Source organism: Rattus norvegicus, chromosome 9 (genome assembly GCF_021556685.1).
Source record: "Rattus norvegicus strain SHRSP/BbbUtx chromosome 9, alternate assembly SHRSP_T2T, whole genome shotgun sequence".
NCBI lineage: Eukaryota > Metazoa > Chordata > Mammalia > Rodentia > Muridae > Rattus > Rattus norvegicus.
The window spans coordinates 19,486,542-19,497,503 of NC_141542.1; positions in this window are offsets into that span (position 1 = coordinate 19,486,542).

Here is a 10,962-nt window from a genome sequence, read left to right on the forward strand (position 1 = left end):
CCTGGCTGTGAGCCCACATCCAGCAGGCTAGCCATACATTTACCATATCCATACACCCGTAGCTCCATATGCACTGGACCCCAGGGAAGTGCTCAACATTCATTGCTTTTGCCACTCAGTTTGCCACAAACGTTAGAAATCTGAAAAGTTCAGGAAAATTGAAGGTGTGAATAAGTCCCAGTGACTGGAGTAAGCTCAAACAGTCTGTGACAACAAAGAACTGATTGAGCATCCAAGAGACAAGACCCTCACCAGGATCATAGTTTTATCCCAGTAAGAAAATTTGAATAATAAGTCTTCAGGTGAAAAGATAAATTAGGAGGTCATAGACCTAAAAGTTTTATCCTTTGCCCTCAGGGGAGCAGCCATTCTGTCAGCCTTTGCTGGCCCTCACACAGGATCAGAGTTCTCACCTGGAAGCAGGGTTATCTGGAAGGCACATAATACATATCCACAGACTCCTCTTTGGGTACAAACTGATAGGCAACTTCAAGGCTTAAAGTCATTCTCTCTCTCTCTCTCTCTCTCTCTCTCTCTCTCTCTCTCTCTCTCTCTCTCTCTCAGCTTGAGGCTGCACACACGCTGCATTCTTTTGTGCACTCCACTTTTTTTATTGCAGTTTTCTTTTCTCAAACTCCCACAATCATGCACACGTCTGTTCATTACCCTTTCATTCTCACACACACTCTTTATACACACCTCACACATATCTCACACACACCACATGCACTCTCCTGTCACGTACACACACAGTCTTCATACACACCTCATACATATCTCACACACACCACATGCACTCTCCTGTCATGCACACACACAATCTTCACACACACCTCACACATATCTCACACACACCACATGCACTCTCCTGTCACGCACACACACAGTCTTCACACACACCTCACATTCTCTCCTCACTCATTCTCAAATGCTCTCCTCATGCTCTCTCCCTGGCTCTCACATTTGTTCTCAGACTCGCTCCCTCATTAGCTCCCTCATTCCTTCTTCACATTCTCTTTCCACTCACTCTTCACATGCTCTTGTCATGCTCTCTCATTCGCTCTCACATTTGTTCTTACATTAGCTCTGTCATTTCCTCTCTCATTCACTCCCTCATGCTCTCTCATTTAGTCTTCACATATTCTGTAGCCTTTCTCTTGCCCCAGTCCTTTATTAATAATCCAAAAGTGGGTAGAAAAAAGATATTTATAATCATTGCCAAATCAAATGCAAAGAATGACTACATTTCATCAAGAACTAAGAATTACAACTGTTCTCCAAGGTTTCAGGCTTGCCCTATACCCAGGCCTGTAGCCAATATAATAATAATAATTGTAAACTTATCATTATTTAAACTTTAACTCTTTACTTTTATACTTCAGAGTCCAAAGCTCTGTGTAGAGGGCTGCAATACGTTCGCCACCACTAGTTGGCGCTGTCTTCCACTGCGTCCCACGTGGTAGGTCAGGATAGACTCTGCCATTGCAAGATGGCTCCAACCTTCGCTGCGCCAGCCGGCCCCCCCTTTCAGGTAGTTAACTGTGCGCATGTGCAAGAGTGCCTTCCTGCCAGGTCTTTGCCCATTCCGGGGCGTGCCTGATGAGATCATGAGTAAGCAACCAATCAGGTGTGGATGCGTGCTCGAGGGTTAAATAGGCGTGCCTGGCCGACGCGCGGGGCTTCTCCATGAGATAGGAATAAAGTATCACTCATAGCAAGAATTTCTATGTCTCGCGTGCTTCTTGCCGGCGGAAAGTCTCGCGTGGGACATTTGGTGCCGAGAAACCCGGGACAAAAACATCGCTGGTGCTACGAGAGGCCTCCGTTTCACGGAAGAAATTCAGAAGCTATGGAATACAGGTAAAAAACTCTGAGAGACCATGGCTAGCCTTGATCTGCTCCAACTCAGTCCCCTGCCGGACGCGGCAGGTGCCGCTGTGGTTGCTCTGGCAACCCTCGGGCTTTTTCTATTGACCTTTGAGTTTCTAGCTACCACCAAACGGCGTCAGAGGTCGCGTGGGAACTGCCCAGCTGTAACAGCAAAGCGGAGAGCGTTGGGGACAGGGAGAGACAGTGCGTCAGAAACAGAGTTAGAGAACGAATTAAAGAGTTTTAAGGGAAAAAGTGCACTTAAGAAAAGAGACCCTCTCGAGGACTTTAGATCCGAGGGAGAGAGAGAGTGGGGAAAAAACGCCCCGGGAGAGAACAAGGAAGGAGATAAACAGAACACAGTATTTTGGGAGAAAAACTTTGTCTTAGTGCTTATGAAATGTGTAATTAGGCTCCCGCGCCGACTCTGGGGACGCTGCGGCGTCCGGGCGCTGACGCGACAGCTTTACAGAGTCATACTGATCAGATTTGATAGAGGCAGACCGCCTGAAAATTTATTCAGGAGAATCAAACAAAAGGACATCTCAGTGCCCGTGCACAGCCTGATAGAGTTAATGTAATTGGGTTGTGAGTAAAGATACTCAGGGCTGTGTTTCACTTCCATACCATTGGCGAATATCGGTCGTACTGCTCAGATATCTCTCAGTGTCTTACAGAATTGGGTTTCAACACGTTGGTGGACTAGTCCAGGAATTGAGACAATCCATCGCCCATATCAGCTCCACTCGATGGATAGTCACCGTGAACACCATCTGGCTTTTTCCCCTCTTTCTCTATTGTTTGTCTCTGGTACACCAGGATGTCCCCATGTCTGTCAGTGTATGTATGTGGTTTTTGTTTCTCGTTGTCTAAAAGTTTTATGTTTCATGTTCAAAAGAAAAAAATGGTAAAAACTTTATCTGCCGGTCGTGCGCACCTTGACTTGGTTTTAACTAGCTTCAAGAAGGGAACAATGAATAAAAAACAGTTTTAATCAGGTCTTTGAAGCCCTGTGCCTAGAGCCAGGTGTCTAGATTAGCTAGAGAAGCTGCCCAGAAGCTAAGCGTCTACAGGAGCTGATCTTAAAAGCGCCAACAGCTTCTTCATACAAGAGTTGATAGCTGTTTCTCTTAGAAAAATCCCTGACTGATTAATTGACTCAACAGGTGACAAGGTGCTTCTCTTAAAATCATAACAAAAGGGTAAAAATGGTGTTTGGTCTATATATTAAAGATAGGTGTAGCCACTTCAATTTTGTTTCTCATTGGTTTTAAATGTATAAATATGCTCTACTTGCCTTGGTTATGGACTATTGGCTTTCAAGTTATTGGATACGGTTAAAAAGGTATAATATTGGTAACAGAAAGTTGACATAAAGCTGGTAATCTGGATGGAGTCATTCTAGATAACAGGTGACATGAGCCAACCTAGGGAAACAGGTCTAAATTGAGGTAATATTTTTATGGAACTCTTATCCTAGAAACCAGGCTTCTAAAAGAATTTAGGACATTGTCCCTTGAGGTATTGGAGACCGCACCATTGTGCGTCCAAATGTAAGAATTGACAGTCAAACGTTGTAACATAATAGATAGACCTGGGGTGCCTTGGAGACTAGATTGTTTGTTGGAGGTTGAGTTTTGCTTTCCAAAGTTGTGGCTTGCCCTGAAGTTATCCGTATTCTAATGCTAATTTCCACTGCCCAGAGAACAGCTGCCTAGTCCCATACTCAGAACTCAGGTGACCTCCTGGCTGTGTTCTGGTGTTACAAAGAGAACTTAAAGATTGTGATTTAAGATTGCCAGTGTTACATTGACTAACTCAAACATATTTTTAATTAAGGAAAAATCATACAGGTAGAGATTGTTACAAGATTTACGAAGGACTGATGAGGTTTTGGAACTTGTGAGAGCATTACAGCCAGTTTACTTACTCCAACTGCCATTTCTGGATAGATTTAGAGGATTGCTAACAGCCTCATGTTAGATAATTTTGTTGCTTCTTCAGTGTAAGAAGTTAGAACTTAAATCTTTCAATGTATATAGTAATTTTTACTACAAACCTTTGCTCTTAAAATGAGCTTTAATATTTGGGGAGTAGCTGTCACACTACTCCAGATAAGAATATTTGAAGCTAATTTTAGCTTCTAAAGATATGTCAATTGGCTAAGTACCTCACCTTACCAGAGGACTTAGGTCTTTGTTATGCACATTGGAGATAAAGCTTCAGCTGTGTTAGTACAGAGTTGTGGACTAGAGTCATGGAAGTATTTTGAATAGAAACCTGGTAAAACATATCTTATTCCAAACAACAGTTAATTGGTTACTACTAAATACTGATATTTGGCCTATTACATATACAACTTTTTCAGGCAAAATTGATAATTTTACTCTTTACATGCTTTTGTACTTCCTGCATATTTGTGCGTACAACCCATAGGAAATGCGCTTAGTGCATTTATAGGTGGTTCATCTAATGAAAAGGCTACATATATGATTAGATCACTTGTTTATTCTCTTGAGTTTCTGCTGCTTCAGCACAGATTATTAAATTCCATGCTTTAGCCGCTGTTTTTAAAATGTTAAAAAATCAAGCTTTCAATTCATATACTGATAGCCAATGTGTGGTTTGTGGTTTACAATTGATTTCAATTACTTAATGCTTTATTAGAGACAAGTTTTCTACATGAAATCAGTGAGTGATTTCAGTGTAAATGTCTGACAACTCACTGTCCCTTCAGTGCTCTGGCTCAGACAACTAAACAAAACCATAGACCCAGCACTTTAAAAATGGTAATAGAATTGCTAACACACCCTCACGAAAAGAGGAAGACTACATTTGCTTACTTTCAACTCCCAGCTTCACCCTGCCAGCTCAGGGATTTCTAGTAAGACTGAATCTGGACAATATTTACAAGATTTGACATTTCTAATTAATGCTTATGTTTAGGTAAATAAAGTTTGTGAGGTGCTAGAGAAATGGCTTAGTGGTTAAGAGCACTAAATACTGTTCCTTTATAGGACATTTAAGAACTCAAACTGGATTGCCTGGGCTCTTTAGCAAGGGAGGACAGATACCAGACAGATTATAGTCCTTACATAAGAACAATTAGTAAAAAAATCTCATTCTTTATATATCCAATACAATTATGCTGGAGACAATAATTTGGTATACAGGTCAATTTATAAATACAAGTGCTCAGTGTCCTCAATTTAATCCTCGAGGACTTACCTTAATAAATAATATCTTTACTATATCTTAATAAATAAAAGAAGGAGTTATCCCTGTATGCTAAATAATGCTCCTTTTATTTCAATTTTAAAATTTTGGATGCCAAAGTTTATGGCACCCTACAACTAGGCATACTTCTGCCTAGGTGAAATAGAGAGATCCACTTATTGACATGTTCCTGTCCAGATATTTTATATGGGGAAGAGGGAATGTTTGTGTTTTTTCTACAGGATGCTACAAGAGTGTGCCAGCTGCCTGAGTGGTTGCTGAGACTTGCTGATCCTGGTTATTCAGGTCTCCTGGTTCAGGTCCCTGGAGTCATTCCTCTGCCCTGAGAGGAAGATAGAAGATTCCCCTTCATCCTTTGTCATCACAGAGATTTTGCCGTTGCTGCAGTCAGTGTTACCGCTGCGTGTGTTCCCGTCCCACTGTGGCCTACGCTCAGACTCTGTACACTGCTGCTTGCTGACTCCAACTGTTACCCCTGTCCCTTCATTTCTCTGGTGACTCTTGCTGCCTTAACTGGTAACTGGTGTTGTCATTTTACAGATTGTAGCTTCACAGAAAGCCACCTGTGTAAAGCTACAGTGACTGGAGAACTCTGTCCTGGAAAAGACCTTGACACTTTCGCTGCTATTGTAGCAGCCTTTACTGCTGCAGACATTGTGTCTGCAGTGTCTGGAGTTATCCTCCCCCAATCTATTGTTAGACAAGTACAGTGGGTGAACTTTCTGGAGTAGTTACTAACAATTGGGAGTTCTAAATTTTATAGGAGTGGCTTGACTACGGTCCTTGTTGGTAACAGCTGAGGAGGACCATATGAGGTGCCCACTACTTATCGGGAGTGGCTCTGTTTGATGCAGCCCTATGCTGTGGATCAGTATTCATACCATGGTTGGTTTGCAAACTCAGATCTCAACAGTAACGTGACAAGGCCGTTATCACTCAAGCACTTGTGGCCATTGTACAAAGGGCCTCACCTGGAATTTGGTTATCTTGTTCAGGATTTACTCTGTATCTGAGTTCCCTTCTCCTGCACCCCATGGATCTGTGGGTCCATTGCACTGGGAGAAGAGGGACTCTCACTGTATCTGAGTTCTCTGCTCCTGCACCCCATGGATCTGTGGATCCATTGCACTGGGATTGAGAGAGACTCAGTGTTCCTTTGATCAGCCCTTGCACATCGCTGAGGTTTCCTCATTGCACGCGATAGGGTGATCATGACTGCTATAAATTATATAAATTATAAGGGTGAGATGTAGAGGGCTGCAATAACATTCGCCAGCACTAGATGGCGCTGGCTTCCACTGCGCCCCACGTGGTAGGCTAGGATAGACTCTGCCATTGCAAGATGGCGCCAGCCTTCGCCGCACCAGCCGGCCCCCTTTCAGGAAGTTAACTGTGCGCATGTGCAAGAGTGCCTTTGTGCCAGGTCTTTGCCCACTCGGGGCGTGCCTTATGAGATCATGGGTAACAACCAACCAGGTGTGGGTGCGCCGCACTAGGGTTTTATAAGCGCGCCATGTTGGCGCGGCATGGTTTTTCCTCTTCTAAGATTAATAAAGTGGTCACAGTAAGGATTTCTAAATGTCCGCGTGCTCCTTGCTGGCGAAAAGTCGCACGCGGGACAGGTCCTAATAGCACAGTCCTACTTTCTTAGAGTAACTCATAGGGACTTACTATATCCATACACCCATAGCTCCATATGCACTGGACCCCAGCGAAGTGCTCAACATTCATTGCATTTGTCACTCAGTTTGCCACAAATGTTAGATATCTGAAAAGTTCACCAAATTTGAAGGTGTGAATAAGTCCCAGTGACTGGAGTAAGCTCAAACAGTCTGTGACAACAAATAACTGCTTGAGCATCCAAGAGACAAGACGCTCACCAGGATCATAGTCTTTTCCCAGTAAGAAAATTTTAATATTAAGGCTTCAGATGAAAAGATAAATTAGGAGTTCTAGGCCAAAAAGTTTTATCCTCTGGCCTCAGGGTTGCAGCCATTCTTTCAGCCCTTCCTGGCCTCTCACAGGATCAGAGTTCTCACCTGGAAGCAGGAATATCTGGAAGGCACATAATACATATCCACAGACTACTCTTTGGGTACAAAATGACAGGCAACTTCAAGGCTTAAAGTCATTCTCTCTCTCTCTCTGTTTCTGTCTCTCTCTCTGTCTCTCTGTCTTTCTCTCTGTCTCTCTCTCTGTCTCTCTCTCTCTCACACACACACACACACACACACACATTTTGTGGCTACACACACTTAACATTCTTTTGTGCACTCTGCCTTTTTAATTGCAATTTTCTTTTCTCATACTCCCACGATCATGCACACGTCTGTTCATTACCCTTTCATTCTCACACACACTCTTCATACACACCTCATACATATCTCACACATACCACATGCACTCTCCTGTCACGCACACACACAATCTTCATACACACCTCATACATATCTCACACACACCACATGCACTCTCCTGTCACACACACACACAGTCTTCATACACACCTCACACATATCGCACACACACCACATGCACTCTCCTGTCACGCACACACACAATCTTCATACACACCTCATACATATCTCACACACACCACATGCACTCTCCTGTCACTTACACAAACACTCTTCATGCACACCTCATACATATCTCACACACACCACATGCACTCTCCTGTCACGCACACACAGAATCTTCATATACACCTCATACATATCTCACACACACCACATGCACTCTCCTGTCACGCACACACACAATCTTCACGCACACCTCATACATATCTCACACATACCACATGCACTCTCCTGTCACGCACATACACAGTCTTCATACACACCTCACACATATCTCACACACACCACATGCACTCTCCTGTCACGCACACACACAATCTTCACACACACCTCATACATATCTCACACATACCACATGCACTCTCCTGTCACGCACATACACAGTCTTCATACACACCTCACACATATCTCACACACACCACATGCACTCTCCTGTCACGCACACACACAATCTTCATACACACCTCATACATATCTCACACACAGCACATGCACTCTCCTGTCACGCACACACACAATCTTCATACACACCTCACACATATCTCACACACACCACATGCACTCTCCTGTCACGCACACACACAATCTTCATACACACCTCACATTCTCTCCTCACTCATTCTCACATGCTCTCCTCATGCTCTCTCCCTGGCTCTCACATTTGTTCTCAGACTTGCTCCCTCATTAGCTCCCTCATTAGCTCCCTCATTCACTCTTCACATTCTCACTCCACTCACTCTTCACATGCTCTTCTCATGCTCTCTCATTCGCTCTCACATTTGTTCTTACATTTGCTCTGTCATTTACTCTCTCATTCACTCCCGCATGCTCTCTCTCATTTACTCTTCACATGTTCTGTAGCCTTTCTCTTGCCCCAGTCCTTTATTCATGATGCAAAAGCGGGTAGAAAAATGACATTTTTTAATCATTGCCAAATCAGATGCAAAGAATGACTACATCCCACCAAGATCTAAGAATTGCAACTGTTCCCCAAAGTTTCAGGCTTCCCCTATACCCAGGCCTGTGGCCAATATAATAATAATTGTAAACTTATCATTATTTAAACTTTAATTCTTTACTTTTATACTTCAGAGTCCAAAGCTCCGAGGTCAGCTAATTGCATTTTCCTGAGACTCTCTAATGATAAATGACATGGGCAAAACTGCCAGGCAGTGGCCAGAAAGAATCAAGGTAACCCTTAGCACAGTAATTCCACTAGCTTTCTGTTCCTTGCACACAATGACTCTCATAAGAGTTCCAGTAGTTTGACTTAGTTTACTAGTATATAATTTTATATATTCTATATTTCCTTAACTAGTCTGTAATATTATATACGACTTATTTCCTAACTTCAATAACCTTTTCCTTTCCTAGCGCCCGATTGTTGACTCTAATTCATTTTCTCTTATTTCCTTCAAGCTGTCTTTGCAAGTCAAACCTTAATCTGGAACTTCAATTGTGCAGTTATTACATATTTTCCAAGATGAGAATACACAATATGCACCTGGGCCGCTAGGGATATGCTGTGCTGTGCCCCTATGCATCAATTTCCAATTGTCTAAGAATCATAACCTCAAGGAACATCTAGTTTCACAGAATTCACCAGAGCAGAAGTAGAAAGACGTAGGAAAGTCAGACATAATAGAATAATTGTGCACACCAAGGCCACCTGATAGGCAGTCACACACAAATGAAATCTATACAGCCCTTGTCCAGGGATAAGGTTTGGAGAAATGGAAACAACCAGTTTTTAAAAAGAGCTACTGCGGGCTACTGAGATGTCTCCATCCCGGACTGCTGCAGGCAGCCTCTTATTTCAGATGGTGGGTTCATGGAGAGATGTGTCTCCTGCTTCTCAGGGTTCCAGAAGCCACCCTACTTTACAAGGAGCTGCTGCAGGCTTCTGAGATGTCTCCATCCCGGCCTACTGCCTGCAGTCCCTGTCATTGTATGTTGTCCCCAGCATTAGCTAGAGCAATCAGACAACAAGAGGAGGTCAAAGGGATACAGATTGGAAAGGAAGATGTCAAAATATCACTATTGCGGATGACAGAAGAGTACAATTGATTCACCCCAAAAGTTACACCAGAGAAATCCTAAGCCTGATAAACAACTTCAGCAAGTGCCTGGGTATAAAATTAACTCAAACAAATCAGTAGCCTTCCTCTACACAAAAGATAAAGAAGCTGAGAAAGAAATTAGGGAAATGACACTTTTCATAACAGTCCCAAATAATATAAAAATACCACAGTGTGACTTTTATCAAACAAGTGAAAGATCTGTGTGACAAGAACTTCATGATCTGAAGAAAGAAATTGAAGAAGATCTCAGAAAATGGAAAGATCTCCCATGCTGGATTGGCAGGATGAAAATGGAAAGATCAACCCATGCTGGGTTGGCAGGATGAAGATAGTAAAAATGGCCATTTTACCCAAAGTGACCTACAGATTCAATGCAATCCCCATCAAAATTCCAATCCAATTCTTCATAGGGTTAGACAGAACAATTTACAAATTCACTTGGAATAACAAAAGAACACAGGATCACTAAAACCATCCCCAACAATAAAGGACTTCCCTGGGAATCACCATCCCTGAACTCAAGCAGTTTACAGAGCATTAGTGATAAAAACTGTATGGTGTTGGTACAGAGACAGGAAGATAGACCAGTGGAATAGAATTGCAGACCCAGAAATGAACCCACACAGCTATGGGCACTTGATTTTCGACAAAGGAGACAAAACCATCCAGTAGAAAAAAGATAGCTTTTTCAGCAAATGGTGCTGGTTCCACTGGAGGTCAGCATATGGAGGAGTACAAATCATCCCCTGCTAATTGCCCTGGACAAAGCTTAAGTCCAGGTGGATCAAGGACCTCTACATCAAACCAGATACACTCAAACGAAGAGAAGCAAAAGTGGAGAAGAATCTTGAACACAAGGATACTGGAAAAAATTTCCTGAACAAAACATGAATGGCTTATGCTCTAAGATCAAGAGTAGACAAATGGGACCTCATAAAGGTACAAAGTTTCTGTAAGGCAAAGGACACTGTGGTTAAGACTAAACAGCAACAAACAGATTGGGAAAAGACCTTTACTAATCCTACAACTGATAGAGGGCTAATATCCAAAATATACAAAGAACTCATGAAGTTGGACTGTAGGGAGACTAATAACCCTAATAAAAATTGCAGTTCAGAGCTAAACAAAGAATTCAGAGCTGAGGAATATGGAGTGGCTGAGATGCACCAAAAGAAATGTTCAACATCTTTAGTTAT